Source organism: Idiotropiscis lumnitzeri, chromosome 4, assembly GCF_059441095.1.
Source record: "Idiotropiscis lumnitzeri isolate Australia: NSW breed Sydney's pygmy pipehorse chromosome 4, RoL_Ilum_1.0, whole genome shotgun sequence".
Lineage (NCBI taxonomy): Eukaryota > Metazoa > Chordata > Actinopteri > Syngnathiformes > Syngnathidae > Idiotropiscis > Idiotropiscis lumnitzeri.
Genome location: NC_142394.1, coordinates 26078815 through 26095277, shown reverse-complemented (window position 1 = coordinate 26095277; position 16463 = coordinate 26078815). Strand labels below are relative to the sequence as shown.

Genomic DNA, 16463 nt, shown 5'->3' with positions numbered 1-16463 from the left:
AAGTCCCTTTATTTATTTTATCTATTTTATCTATTTTATTTTTTTGCAAGTAATTTTTTTAAATTATTTTGGCGCATTTGTGAAATTCTAACCCAATGCTTTTTAGAAAAGTCCCTTTATTAATTTTATTTGATTTATTTTATAAAAATATTTTATACATTTCAAATGGGTCAATTCAATAAGAGTCAGTTATTATCTTGCAAGCTGTTAGCGAAATTTCTACAAAAAGTGTTCACGTCCGTGCAGTTTTGCAATGCTTTTGTGAAATTTGTTTGTGAATTTTATTTTTTTTTGCGCCACCGCACACTTCAACACGACAGTCATGGCATTTCAACATTGCAAGTGAGTGAATTTTTGCAAAGTGGTTGTCCACTTTTGTGTCATGTGGTGTCGCTCTTGCGACAACATCCCATAAAGTGTCATCACCCCGGAGCCCCGTGATTCATGCCTTGCTCTCTTTGCAGCTGCATTTAACAAACATTGATTGTCTCCGACGCTCAGCATAATCCTAATGTAAAAAATAAATACCCCCATCAATTCCCCCAGTAGATATTCCCTTCCGCTGCGCCAAGTGTGTGCAATCAATATATGCTTTTGGGTGTAAAATAACCTTTTCATGACCAGTGAGGAAATGCAGCGCCATTCAGACCATTTCTCATATTGATTTCTTCATCTGTGTTTTTTCTCCCTCCGTTCCTGCGGCCGTTATCTTTATTCTGGTGTTCACTGGTAATCTTCTGTATTTGCAGCGTAAACCCCGATTGCAGTTTTACTGGAGCGGAGGCGCGCACGTGTTCGCTTCCCTTCTGAGAGGACCAACAGGAATCAGGCCAAGAAAGTTCTTCCTTGACGTCCCAATCGGAAAGAAATGGAACACCAGGAACAGGTACGGGTGGTTTAAATTTTCAAGCGATTGAATTTGCAAAGGGATTGTGGAATTTTAAATGAGTTAGCGTTTAGCATTTTTTTTTTGCTAGCTTTGCGAGCAACTGAATTTTCGCCAAGCATTTCAAATTTCCTATTTGTGAATATTTTTGCAACGCAACATTTCGGAAGCTCTTCGTGAAATTCCAAATGGACTAAATCCATCGACCGATCTGACACCCGAATCAGATGCTAACGGCCCGACCTGGCTACCAACTAGCCTAGCAGGCATCGTCCTCATTCATCCATCCAACAAAGTGCGAGAATTCTTTATAATGCCAATCATAATTTGAAAACCCTTTTGCCCGAACGCCTCAACCCCGCAATCACCTCATATTAGTATCAATCAGCAGATCTATATTCCACCACCGTTTCTTTGCAACCGAAAAGGCCATTAAGCTAATGCAGCTCGGATGTCAGAAGGTTGGCGAGATTTCAAGAGCGATGACAATTTGCCACTCCGGGGAAGAGAAGAAAAAGAAAAAAAAAAGTGGGCGGGTCACTTGGCTAAAGCGTTTGGTCGTCTCCTGAATTTCTGAGGCTTTTCCTTGTGTTATGTGCTACAATTAGCGGCGGGTGCCAATAAGCCTCACGGCTCAAGGGACGTGGTCATGGCCTGGCCATCTGTCATTAATTGTCGGGCGGACTGGCTCGATGCGGCGAAGGGGCGTGACCGCGAGGCGTCGTGCGGTGTTTTGAGTTTCACAGAATCGCCCGTGTGAATTGAACCTTTTCCGTCACGGTGGAGCTGCTCGTGACCTTTGTCCTAGAAAAGTTGCAATGTTTTTGCAGAGTTTTGAGGATTTTTTTGGGGGAAGGACGGTGTGCTTGTTCAAGGGGTAGAGCAATTTCGGCTTTCGTAAAGCCGATGACGACGTAGCCAATCTTTATGTCTACACGTAGCGTTTTGCGGTACAAAAATTGGTGTTCCGAATGCGTTTTAACAGCTTGTTTCCGCGGAGCCCACGAATGCTCTTAGGAAAGAGTTTTAAGGCGCGCTGTGAAAATCGGCAAAGCAGGTGCGAAAAGCTTCCTTTGGGTCCAATAAACCCCGGTGTGGTGTGCTGTTGTACGGCCACACATAAAAGCACGCCGTCGTTTTCCAGCACCCAAAAAAAAAAAAAGTTGGCAAAGTCAAAATTTTTATTTTTTGCATTTCATAACAACAACCGTGTCTTAAACCTCAACCGAAAGACGTTAGTGAAAAAAAAAAAAAACCCTCCGTAAATACATTTTGAGCAATCCACCTGCTTTTTTTCCCCGCTAACTCACATTGTATCCACATTTATATTGTCATTTTTTTTCCCGATTTAAATGAATGTATTAGGCCCAAAAATACTACCCTATTTTTTTTTCGTATTATAAAGATAAAGAGAAAGATAAAGATGTCCTTTATTAGTCCCACAATGGGGAAATTTGAGGTGTTACAGCAGCAATATAGATTAAATATTATAGATCACCTTTTTTTTTTTTTTTTTAAAGTGAAGTCTCAACAAACAGGTCCGTTTTATTCCTATTTTTTGACTGATTCATTTATAGCAGACAATATCGTTTTAGGTTGTTTTGTGACCTGACATGTTTCGGCGAGTCTTCAGAGCGACACATTTATTTTATTAAAAAAAATAATTTGCACCCTTTGAACAGAGACGAGAGCTACTTCATGAAAAAAAAAAAAACGTGAATGCTCAATTTCTTAGTTTAAGAGAAACATTTACAAAATATTTGTGGCCGTTCTTTGAGATTCAACAGTTTTTTTTTTTTTTTGGAGTCGTCAAATGTAGCCGTTTGAGTGCCAAGAAGGCGAAAGATTCGCCGAAACATGTCGGGTAACAAAACAACCTAAAACGATAATGTCTGCTATAAACGAATCAGTCAAAATATAAAAAGTAAAATGACCTGAACACAAAAAGGTCCATTTTATCGGTTATAAGGCGGACGACTGCACATCAAGCGAAAGCAGTACAGCAAAGAAGTCCAACTTGTTTCCACTTTCCCTACACAAGGCGCACCCGATTATGAGGCGCACTCTCGATTTTTGAGAAAATCAAAGCATTTGAATCCCACGTTCTAGTTTTTTAAATTATTTTTATTTTTTCTAACACTACACAGACATCGTAGACAACATTCACTTAATTGATTAATTTCCTCGAACTAGTGTGCGTTTCTTCATCAACTGTATGAATTTCAGTTTCGAATTGTGACAGGTAGAATAATTAAATGTCGGGAACCAATCTGCATTGTAAACCACCTCCGATCTGCAATTCAAATGTGCCGATTCAGCCGGATAGCCTCTTCTTCTTCTTCTTCTTCTTCTAATGCGCTTTCGAAATATTTCCGTTCTCTCCAAACGTCTCCGATGAGCGTTTATTTAATGATTTATTAAAATGATGAAATGATTAATGAATTTTTTTCCCGCTTTGATGCCGGTTTGTCACCGAGCGTTCCGACACGGGCGCGCTGCATTTATTTGCATGTCGGCTGCCAGTTCAGTGAGCAAAACGCATCAATCACGAGCGCTCTCCGCACCACCAGGACAAATGTACTTTTTTGCCTTCCAGGACCTCAACAAAGGCTTAGCGTTTTGTTCTCTGAATGTTTGGACTAATCTCATCTAATAATGCCGCTTAATTCTTGTAGATTTGTGACTCTATTCTTGGAAATAAAAACCACTTTCTTGGAACATTTTCTCACTCGTGTCAACTTTTCCGACGAGCGCCAGGCACGTTTCTCTCTAATAGTTCAACGTCACGATTGCAAAATTGCGCCTTTATTTTGTGAAGTTAGGCCTTTAAACTTTTAGGATATATAATATTTTGACACGCTTATGTTTTATTTGTGATAGATTGATTATCGTCCGGACCGATTATCGGCGCCGATATTTGGCATTTTGCCGATGTTTTTTTTATTATTATTTTTTAAATTTTAATATCACTTTAAAGCCCGAAAAATTAAATAATGGTTAATTTTGGCTCGCGGCAGTACGAAAAAACAGATCAGTTTATCGCTACCTTTTTTATGGTGACTTAATTCTACTTCCAATTTTGTTCTCATCGCATCAACAGCATGAGCAAGGCTAATTGATCATAATTATTCTTAATTATTGTCCAATCGTGCCATTGTTCTCTGAAAATCCTGACTTTCTTCTCGCAGAATTACCAGCTCCACATCGCCGTGTCCTTTTATTTATTTATTTTTTTTCCCACATCACCCTTTAAAATGTCCATCATAATGTGCATCTGTTTATGAAGAAGCATAAAAGCCGGCTTAGTGTTGCGTCACAAGCAAAGCTATTCTGCACTTAAAAGTTAACGTCTATGAAGGAAGGCGAAGCGAGGGGAGGACAAAGGCGTCATTAAAGTGCAAATGAGTGCTGTGAATGAACGCGCTGCGTCGTAGGTCAGGTTGCGAGGGCTTTGCCCAACAAAAAAAAAGAAAGCATTAATGTGATTGGATTCATTTTGAGTTCAACTTGATCCCTCGTTTATTACAGAAAATCTGTTTGATTGTGATTTTCTGCTATGATGTTTCACAAATAAATTACACCTAACCCGGTTTTTCACAAATGTTACGAAATACATCACGTTATTACATATTATATTATTGTTATTACATAATTGTTGTTATGATGAAAATCTGACGTGCTGGGGCAGTGTTAAAAATTCATCTAGAAAATTCTACCTTCATTTCTGATAAATAAAAAAAATGAGCGTAACTAAATAGAATGTAAATCAAATTGACACAAATAAAGAGTTTATTTAACTCATACAATCCATGAGACATACATATACGTTTTCAAAAATGTAGTCCCTGCCTCCCAAAGACGTATTTATACGTCTTATCCTTTTTTTTTTTTTGCATCATAGCTCCCTGTTTTTATAGCATTACAACACAATATTCTGTTGGCCTCACAAAATAAATCAAAATCCAGAAAAATGCTGGAATTGAGGGGTTTCCTCTAGTGAACATTTCTGTTGCAATCCAATTCAGTGCTGCTCCTTGTGGTGTTCCCACCTTGGCCACTAGGAGGCAGTATTGTTTAATGCTGTCATCTAGGGACAAACAAAGTTCAGTAAATTCCTTTCATATTTGTCTTTTTCTGCTGATACGCTTGTGACTATAACTCCATTTCCGGTCTGAATGTGTTGCTCCACTGTTTGTGTTCAACTAATTATTGCTTAAATTGCCGCTATCCATGTAAAGAGTTTCCATTATACAGCATGTCAGGTCGTCACTTATTTCGCACGACATCACTCTTTTGCCATTTTGCACATTCAAAACCACCAAGAGGTTTCCCCTTTTAAAGTGTTCTCCAAACTTACTTGGAAGCAGACCAAAAAAAATCAATCGAAGCCGATGCCCTAGTTTCTTGTCAAGCAAAACAAAACAAAATGTTTTAAAAGAATCCTCCAAAGGTTAATGTGCGTTCTCTTGGCCCGTGCACTTGAGCCTGAGGGGACACAAGGGAAGCGGGCATGGGCAGGAAGATCTTTGGCATTTCATCCTTCCTTGGATTTGATGCAACGCGCTCTGACGTGACCGAGCCTTCACAGAACAGGAAGCAGGTGCATTGTTTGGGAGGGGGGGGGGGCAAAAACACTCGCACATTGTACTGCATGTCCCCACTTTGTAACGCGTTTATTCTACTTTGCCATTTTTTTCGGTTTTTGACTCATTTTTATGTAAATGCCAAACTAACCACGAGTTTAGGGTTTTCGACAAGTTCCAGTATGTACTCGCTCCCCTTCAAACGTTTTCCCATCCCTCGGAAATTATTTTAGCCTATTAAAAATGTTCAGATTGTATTTATTTTATCTTTATAATTTAACTTCACCAATGTTTTAAAATGACAATTTCAAACTAGGACTCACATTTTGTGGCTATCAATTACATTTTAGGAAGAAGTTTGTTCTTTACTCCCCCCCCCAAAAAAAATCTAACCCCTAGTAGGATGCTCATGCTCCAAAAACTGTTTTTGACAATTTGGGGTGAGTGTCCAAGATTTCTCAGCACTCCTGGACCGGAAACTTTTTAAAAATTTACTCTTGTTCTGATTTATTCAGCGATTCGGGCAAATTGGAAAATTTACAACCTGTTGACAGGCCTCGACTGTTTGAAATGAACAAAATGTGCATAATTTCAAAGCAACTTTTTTTTTTTTTTTTTGGTGTGTTTTAGCAAATTTGAAAATTTTGACTTGTCAATACTGACAAAAAAAACAAGAATCCTTATTTATTTATTTATTTATTTATGTATTTATTATTCTCAACCCTGCAAATCCTATCGGTGCGTTTTACGGTGCAGATTGATTTGAGTGCGTAAAAGCTAGCCGGCATTACCGGGCCTCTGACCTATGACCTTTCGCTATTGATGGCTTTCAAGAGGTGTGTGTGTGAAATGTAGTGTCGCATCGAGTGTTTCTCCTCACCGCGGTTGTACGCCACGCCTGAAGTGTCATCGTCTACCGAGCGTCCAGTGCCGTTTGTTTATTGCATTTTCTGCCAGAGTGGAGAAAAAAAACCCGTCCATATCCCAGTGTATCATTAGCGCTCATGGTGGGCATAAATTGTAGAAAAAAAAAAATTCATATCAAGTCCGTGTGTTTTATTTTAGTTTTTTTATGGCAGAATATTGATACTCCACCTCAGAAATGTACTTTACCAAAAGGACAGAAAACAGTGAATTTCTTGAATAATCGGTGAGACGTCATCGTTTTGACGAGAGGAAAAAGAGCTGTTCAAGATAACTTTTGCATCCAAACAGAAAACAATATCCATGTTCTCGCTGACCACGTGCGCATTTCTGCCTGCGGAATCGGAATTATCCAGCTGGAGATCTCAAGGCAGAAAGCATAAATGATGTTCCCACCTTGCGTTCATGATGAGGCGAAAGTGGATCATTTCCTGTTGCAGCTCCAAAAAAAAAAAAAAGTGCCTTTGCGTTCTCCCGTTTTTGCCGTCTTCGGTTTTCTGGATTTCAGATTGAAGTCATTTACACTTCCTTTTTTATTCCTCACGTTGCTTCAGTCGCATACGACGATACGGAGTGTTGTTGTCTCAGGATGGCTACGCCGAGGTCCGACGTGACAGACGGCGCAATGGGAGGAAATGAGATACGCACGACGTGATTTGCAAAGTAGAAATTTTCTTCTATTCATTTTTAATCGTTATCTGTAAAAAAAATGGGCATGTGAGGTTTTTCAAAATTTTTTTAATTCCTTTTGTTCCTCGGGTTTGTCTTCCTCACGTTCTACACTGTAGTATCTGTGACTTTGAACGTGCTTGTGTCATGGATGAATGCGGCCGTAAGTTACAATTTGATTTTTTACGAAACACAAACCCTTTTAAACGTGCCATTCTTTGAATCTTGTGGGCAATCAAATCAATGTGGGAGATTATTATTATTATTTTTTTTTTTTTATTAAAATGACCCTGCACAGTCAAAATGCTCTTTTTCAATTGGTTTGTGTGAGAACATTACAATGCATATTAAATAAAAAAAATATTTTATTTTTATTATTATTTTATTTTGCAAGCGCTTGTTCTTATTATAAGCGATATTGTCAGACAAAATAACTCGATTGCCCGACACACATTTTTTCTGCCCTGTTGCGTTCAATTGCTATCACCTTGAAGCGATCTTTCGCACCGGTTCCCGTGTCGCAATTTTGTATGAATGACGTTATCGCTATTATTAATAATATTGTGTTCCCATGTCAGTGGAGCGATAGTGTATCATGACAGATAACGATATCTGTTCCGGACATCGTCTTTGACTCGCATACCGATAGTCACACAAACATTTAAGTGGTACAACCGAATTTTTATTGGTTCAGAAAGGATATTTTATGGTGAAAATTTTAACATGGGGACTATTTGATATCTCTTGCATGGGTGTTTGTGCATCTTAATGTTCCGTTGTTGCTGAAAATAGAAATTGAAGCCAGGTAAAGTTAGGCTCCCCCTGTCCATCCGCTCGCCATAGAATTTGGGCTCATCCTGCCCGGATTAAAAGCCACTTCTTCATAAGAGCTGGCGACGCGCAATCGGTCGGCAGCACGTGTAAGACCGCGTCGCCTTTAAAGGCGCTGTCCCCTTCAAGACTTGCTTTTCATTCCACAGCGGGAAACGCGGCAATATTGAACCGGAAATGTCACAGAATGTCAAGTCAGAAAATGTCACCAGGGAAGGACTGAAGGGTGACCTGAAAGCTTCCCTTAAGATGAAATAAATATGCCTCACGGTGTTGTAAGGGCAGAATATATTTTTTTTCTTCCTGCCACTCATTTTTGGGCGAGAGAAATGAAACCATTCATTAGTGAATGAACCACCAAGTGTTTTATTTTGTCGCCATATCGATAGAAGCGATAACCTTACGATACATCGGAATATTGATAATGTTTATACAATACCATACAACCTTCTGATGGTCATATAACTGTTTGAGTGATTAGAATCAATATCGATATTTCGTCCGATTGCTTCACTGAATTATTAATATTAATATTATTAATGTCGCCATCGACATTGATATTAATATAATAATAATTTTTCTTCTAATTATTATTATTATTATTATAGTAACAATAATATTAGTAATAATAATGATTATTATTATCGTAATAATCATAATAAAATAATAATAATATTACTATTAATAATAATTCATAATGTAAATTCAATTCTTCCCCACTCTTATTGCTGATGTAAATCTCCAATGATGCATATCGACAAGTGCTGATGATATCCGCTGTCTTTTAGTTTCTTGGTATTTTTTGGATCGACACGACGATACAATACATTGTGAAATGATTATTTCGTCTCATTCCGGTTGCTTGAGTACATTTGTGATGTTGCCGTATCGTTGCTGGCCTACGAGAGGTGACGGGACAGTGGATGGGATCGGGAGGGCGAGGGATCGTGAATAAATCATATGAATATACCACGGTGAGCGTTAACAAGACTATTTCTATTTTGACCCAATTCTGTGGCTTTTATAATTTCCCAACGCCACACCCTAAATGCTTGACTTTTTGAAATTTCTTGTAATTGGCGCCATCACGCCCGCCGGCCTGCCTGCCACCCTCCGAACTCACTCCAGTGCAATTCTCCTGATGGCGAAAGCAATTTCCTCCTTTGTTCCCGGCACTGCAAGCTCTATATTGGACACAGCATCCTGACACCGAGGAGATTGGTGGCCAGGATGCTGAATTTTTCATGAGGCGGGAAAGGTTAGATAAGATCCTCCCACACTCGCAGATGCGTCTTGGGACTGTGACTCCCGCAGATGAAAGATTATTCGCCGGTGATACGTTTACCGAGTGCCATGCAGCATGTTGGACTTGGGAATCCGTTGTTTCAAACCGGTGTTTAATATTATTATTATTATTATTACACTTCCAATTAGTGGCGTTTGCATTGAAGCTGCTCGGCCTCCTTCGATCCCGTGACGGCGATTGGCCGCTTTTCCCACTGACGGCCGCTTGTGAAAAATACTTTGAATACATAAATGGATCATGGTGTTGATTCTGACAGCATCTTCGTATGGCTTTTTTTTTTTAATTCTGTGTTGTCCTGAGATACAACCGACAAGATTTAAGTCGTCAAGCTGTTTACTAGTGATGGGGAAATGAAGCTTCAAATCTGCTTCATGAAGCAGTTGTAGTACTTTGGGACTCCTGTAGATGGCACTCTCTGTTCAACATTGTCCTGAAAGCACGCTGACTTGCCATTTTTTTAAAGTTGCGATGGTTATTTGACGTCTATAGTTGTCTTTGGCATTGAAAAACTCCGCCTTAGTTTGCTCTCTGAATAATAACATATAATGTCAGACGATAAGTTTGATGTTTGCACACTTTGAAACAAAAACTTTTTCCCGCTCAACATATTCCCGGACGTGCGGTTCGCGGGCCCTCACGTGGCCTCTCGGAGGTCGGAGTTGACGAATTGAGAGTGACAAAGAAGAATGTCACATCCAGGAATGTTTTGAAAATGCGGCCTTTGTCAGCCGGTGGCCCCGAATGACACGAAAGTTCACGTCGCTGTCATTGTGCATACTTGAACATTTCCTGTGGGACCAGCGCAATTTGCTGCGGCCTGCAACTTTTGACCGAGGGTTTTATCTTAAATGGACAACATTACGACAGCAAAAAATGAAAAATACGAAAGGGGTATTTGGCTGCAGTAAGTCAAATTCTGCATGTGTGTGCAAAGTGTTGTGAGCATCCCGTCTGTGAAAGCGCCATTAAATTGTCAGTTATGATGAATGTTCCGCCTTTCCTGCATTAACTGGTACATTAGGAGTCATTAATTCTTCAGGATGTGCACTGGAGATCAGGGAGCCTCCCAGAGGGGGGGGTTGATGAAGAAGCGAGACAGGGAGATAAAAAAGGGTGGGGTGCCTTGACTACAAATCCGTTTTTGTTGTCAATCAACACTGTGAGCAGTCATTGGCTGTCATTCGGAGCCGCACAAACGTTTGCCCTTGCACTCCCTTAAAAAAATAAAAATAAATCAACAAAACGAATTTGTTGTTCAAGTACTTGTTCAATGGAGGGGCAATGACTCCCTCTAGTGGTGCATGAAAGCATCACTGCATAGGTTTTTTTTTTTCTTTCGTACAATTCATTAGCATTTAAACTCGACTCTTTTATGCAGTCATCGCGAACCCTTTAAATTTTTACATCACAGCTTTTGCTTGATGTTTAACACGCCGGGTTTGGAAATGTAAATCGGTGTGCCTCAGGACTTTGTGGTTGGCCGGCATGCGAGTTGTTAGCGAGCAGTTCATGAAAAGCAATAAAATAATTGAAAAACTTTTGTCGTCAACAAAGTAGAGTAAAAATGTTGTAAAATAAAGGAAAACTAACTCAAATGAAATTATAGTTATCACAAAAATGTCGTCTTTGTTAATTAATATTAGCCTTTTGGATTTATTGTCGTTTGAGTATTGTAATTTATTTTATTTCACAATACATAGTGATCTTTTTTTTTTATCTTGGAATCAGCAAAAAATTAAAACTAATAATTACGCTAACAAATATGAAACTAAAACAAAATATTTTGACAAAATAAAAAATCCTTAAAACAAATTAAAACTCATTAACTACCATTGACGGCTAAAGACGTTAATTTTTAATAAAATTTTTTACTCGGCTGGAAGTGAATGAGTTAAAAGTAATTGAATTAAAAAAAAAAGAAAAAAGCCAAAATGAAATGAAAAACTACGACAACCCTCTTAGCGAGCGAGCATTTCACATCGGAAACAGGATTCGTCATTTTCACGGCTGACGTTGCACTCGTGGAGCAGGCGTTGTCATTTTCATGCTCACCATCTCGTCACAAACTGCCGCGGGTTGCCAATCCTGTGTGAATGACACCCTCAGAAAAAAAAAAAAACCCGCTGTGTTTATGTCGGTTGTGAATCAGGTCGAGGGGGGGGGCTGGCACGGCGAAGCTCGGTTCCATCACTCCTCTTGAATTTAGGAAGCTCCAACATCCACTCCAGACGCCCCTGCAGTGAGCGTCGTGGAATTGTCCCGTCCTGACTTGGAACACCAAGTGGGACGTGGGTACTTTCTAATTGGCAAGTGTCAAGGATCTCATCTGCAGCAAGATGTGGGATTCATTTCATCCTCTCTTTTTGTTTTTTTTTTAAATTCCACACATTTTTTTTTTTTAATGACTTTGAAATCTGCAAGGGATGTTTCATCTCCCCCGGGAAGATTTGCCGGAGGGATGAGCACCAGCAGTTTTAGTGGCTGCGACAAGAGTGGGTATTGACTTTCTTGCCGCCATCTGGAGAGAGAGTGTGCCTGTTCCTGCGCAGTGCAGCAGACTCAACTGCTGAAATATACCTTGTGTACGTCATGCAGTCTTGTTCCTGGTCATGACATCGCACTGTCCGTGTAGTGTTCAGTGATGTCAGCGCGCGTCACTCTATTTGTTTCCTCGAAAATTCCTGCCGCAAGGTGGAAAGCCCCATGTGTTTGAAGTTTTGAACTAACCAAGTAATGTGGAAATTACGAGTGAACGCCAACATTTTTAATTTGGGCTTTTACTTTGAAAATTTGAAAAAAAAAAAAAAATGGGGTCGTATAAATAAAACAGTTTAAAGTTGGAACAGTTTGAATGTGTCAGAAAATGTAGAAATTAGACGGGGGAGGGCAAAAACATTTTGGGCTTTTATTTTCAAATTAAAAACGCAACACAATACGGATAAGTTGAACAGTTCGAAGTTCGAATTTTGTCAGAATTAAAGGGAGAAAAAAACAGACGAGAATTTTAAACGGAATTTTCATACAGCGCACACTCTGCTTTATCAAACTCTACTCTACCCAATACTCAATGTTAAAAAAGTTCAACCTTTTTTTTTTCTCGCTAATTCACACACTTTCTTTAAACAGACATGGTAAGACGAGTGTACATGAAAATCACATCTCGGTTACGCTACGCATGCGCACTGTGGCTTGGAAAAAGATTTTTCTCATTCATTTGAATAGCATTTTTTTTTTTACGTGGTTTTGTGGAAATGCCGTTGCCGTGGTGACACGGAATTCTGCAAACTAAAAATTCCAACCCGAGTCGGGCTGAGACGCGTCATTAGTGTGGATGCGTGAAACCCTGTTTGGAAAATAATTGCAGGATTATAAAGATATTTAAAATTAAAATTAAAATAATAAATATTAAGTATGCAGGATGGTAAGATGGGCAACTTTATTTGCACCGCAGCAGGAATAATCATAATAATCATCAAACATTTGTCAATGTTATCTTATAGTACACTACCAAATATATATAATAAAAAAATCGTAATATAGCACAATCTCAAAATAAACAAAATAAACAAAATATGAATACGATATGATGTATCGCACAATACAATATCTTTAGGACGACAGCTGTCGCATCAAGTCAAGCGTGACTAACAGTGTTGTGTCTAGACGAGCTTTTAGAGATTCTTTTTCCAACCTCATCCCTTTTTTTTGGGGGGGGGGGAGATTAGCTGCTCAAACGGTGAATATTTTAACGGTGTTTTTACCGTGTTCCTGTTCTTTTTTTTCTCCCCAGTTGGCAAATAAGTCAGTGGCGACACGGCAGAAAGGTTGTGTTGTGTGAAAACACCTTTTTAAAAGAGCCATGACTCATGCGCTTTGAGACTGTCTGTGATTAAGGGCTATACAAATAAAATTGACTTGACTTGACTTGACATGCGCTAAAATTAGCTCCCCAAAGCTTTGCCTTCCGCATTCAACTCAACAGATTGGGGGCTCCTGCGCCCCCTGGTGGTTGACTCCATTCAGGTTTACGCCAAATGCGATCCGCCTCAGCGTTTCATATTAGCCATATCCTGAAAGCCAATTTGAGCCCGTCTGAGAAACAATCGGTTTCGAACCGTTGATCCAATTGCGCTTCGGACAATCCCAGACCGTGCTTGAAAGAAAAATCAAAGTCATTGACGAGCCTCCCGAAAAGGTTTGTGACGTCCTTCTTCTGAGAATCATCATGTTTTGCCAAAGGACGAACATTCGGAGGCGCTTTGGGTTTGCTTCGATGTCGAGGTCACCGTTTCGTGGAGGTTAGGTTAAAGCAGGGATGAGAGAATATTTTATTAGTTCTCTGCATTTGTTCTCTCCTTTGAGATCTGTTTGGAAGCCGCGAGAAGGAGCAGGAAGAGTCGAATAAACCTTCGGAATTTCCGAAGGCACGCGTGCGCGGAGAATTCGTGTCAAACAGGTGAAAGAACAGTCGGGTGGGGGAAATCAGTCAAGCTTGTCGACTTGACCTACTTGACTGTAGCGGAACACTGGAAAGCAGCCCTGGGCTCTGGTTTTCATTTTCTGCAAAAAAAACATGGCATTTCTGATCAGATTTAAATCAATGGCTTGAGTCTGATTAAATATCTCAGCACAAATCGTTGTAAAGGTCATAAAAGAGAGGACGAAGCGAACATGTTTGTGTTCAAGTCCTCGGGAAGTCAAAATGTCTTGGAAACAAAAAAAAGAAAGCTATTGTTTGAGCTCTCGAACGTTTGGGCGTGTCCATCTCAACTGTCAAAAAATACATTTTACTTTTGACTAAAATCCTAAAAATGGGCGTGTCTTTTCCATGCTGCAACATCAAAGCATTCTAAAGCGGCCGCGTTGGCTCTCAAGTCGGACTTTTAACTCATTCAATCCATACACACACACATACGTTTTCAAAAACGTAGTCCCCGCCTCCCAAAGACGTATTTATACGTTTTATTTTTTTTTGCACCAATACCGTGTTTTTAAAGCATTAGAACACAAAATTCTGTTGGCCTCGCAAAACCAGTTAAAATCCAGAAAAACGCTGGAATTGAGGGGTTTCCTCTAGTGAAAATTTCTGAGATTAAATCAGTTAATGAATGAATTAATAAAAACGGATATAAATTCCATCCTCCTGGTTCTTCCACCGTTCTCTGTGCACACACTCGCGGTTGACAACGAGGCGCTCTAACGGCATAGATAGCTGAGGACAAAAAATCATGAAAACAAAAACATCCAAGAAAATGCTTTGGTGCAACTCCTCATGACGCAGCTCCAAGACTCTCGTCATCTAAAATTAGAAGTGAATTCACGAGGTTGTCACGTCCAAAAACGCGGAAGCGATTCCCAAGATTCAGGCGAATGTCGACAAGGCCCCAAACGTGTTGAACACAATCGATGGCGCTAAGATGGCCCAACGCTTACAGGGCACGAAAGTGATGTCGGCCAATGTTTGTCTCCATGATTGAAGTGCCCCCCCCCCCCCCCCCCCCCCCCCCGGGGTGGACGTTAATTGAGTCTTCCCTGTAATCACACGCACGCTTCCCATATGATTGGCCGCCGGGAAAAAAAAAAAAGCTTGTGGGATTATCCTCAAAGCCTCTAGTTAGGTTCCCAGGCGGAGAATTGAAATGCAATTTTTCTCTTCTTTTCAGAGCGATACCGTTACAAATAGTCACTCTTTGAGTAGTCTGGCGTAGAAACTGAGTTCTTTTGCTTTAAGTATCGGGCGCTAGTATCGGCAGTCTGCACGGAACTCAATATCTTAAAATATGGGCCCGAAATGGACTCCTTGTTTTGGTACTCACCAATCTTTAATTCTTTTCATGAAAATGCATAAAACTTCATCAGAATTGAACAGAATTGTTGCCCCACGTGGAGTTTTGGAGTAATGTTGGACAGATGGATCCAAATTGAGTATGCCGAGCATTCCTGAATGTCATTTTCTTGGCAATCTGCCGCCACAGTTAATGGTGCCATTCCGTCTTTCTTTGACCTGAGCATAAAAAAAAAAACAAACAAAGAAAAAAAAACATTTACCTTTCGGATCTGTCGGAAATCTCTGCGTCGACGTGAGAGAAAACATCTGCGCGGCACGTGCACGTCCCGGTCCCGGTCAACTCTTGATTGGGCTAATGCATAATAAATCATCATTATGTGTCTCTGACGTGCAAGGTCAGCAACACCTTGAGAAATCGCAAGAGTCCATATTGTGATTGCATGTTTTTGTTTAGTTTTGACTTGCCTGTCCAAGAATGGCGAATCGACAGAAGCATAAAATATTCCGATATGAGCATTTGATAGATCAAATTTCCTTTTTGTTTCGTTTTTATCATTTTTTTGATGTACCTATTTTAACTTTTCAATGTTCAATACTCGTGAGTAATATTCCTCTTGTTTTTGTTTGTTTGTGTGACCAGAGCTGTGCCTTCAAGACCTCGCCCTTCAAGCCCCGCCCACTCCAGGAAGTATTTTCCACTCCGTTCAGGTGAATGAATGCAAGGGAGAGACCAAAATAATGTTGCCATGCGGACTCTGGCGAGGTCGTCCGAAGGCCACGTGACGTCATTTCCGGCCCGAATGGACCACACGTGGTGTCCAAATTCACATTCATCCTGTACAATTTCACCCCGGTTTATGAGTTCCACGGAGGCTACGTGAGGAGAAGCCTGAGAATTGTCTTTTTAGAATTTGGAAACCACGTGAGGTCGAGTCGCACCGGAAGTGACGTCATGCCGCAGAAATAGCGTCGTTGGGAGACGGTGAATTTGGAGACAGCCTCGGTCATGTTGTTGGGCTAGGCTAATTATGCTACAAAGAGGAAGTGGAAGTGAGTGAAACATGATATTTATTTTCTTTTTTTCTTTCTTTAGCGCAAACAAGATGGCGGTCGTGAAAAACATGGTGGACCAAGGTAAGATTAATATTATTGGCACTTGAGGTGGGTGATTTGACCTTGAAATAAAATGTCATTTTTTCCCACATAATCCAATTTCTTTGTTTTTTTCTATTTTTTTATGTCTTTATTCACATACATTTTCCTTTTTATTTTACTTGCGCTCCTGATTTTACTGTAATTTTCTGGATATCAAACAAACTTTTTTTTCCCCAAATGTTTTTAATTTGTTTTTTTTCCCCCCAATCCATTATTAACTTGTTACCGCTTTCATAGCCATTAAGATGCATAACGAGGCTGGTCTTTGTGTTCTTTTCCTCAATGTCTGAAAAATAGTTGTGACTCAAAGGACATATGTCA

At 39.9% G+C, this 16463-nt stretch overlaps 1 long non-coding RNA gene across 1 annotated transcript; it reads left to right on the top strand.

The window, feature by feature from the left end:
* Nucleotides 1-756: 756 nt before the first annotated feature.
* LOC148338879 (uncharacterized) lies at nt 757-16174 on the top strand. Its single transcript, XR_015842805.1, has 3 exons — nt 757-886; nt 15628-15695; nt 16081-16174. It is a non-coding gene; the product is annotated as an uncharacterized LOC148338879 (long non-coding RNA).
* The last annotated feature ends 289 nt before the right edge of the window (nt 16175-16463 follow it).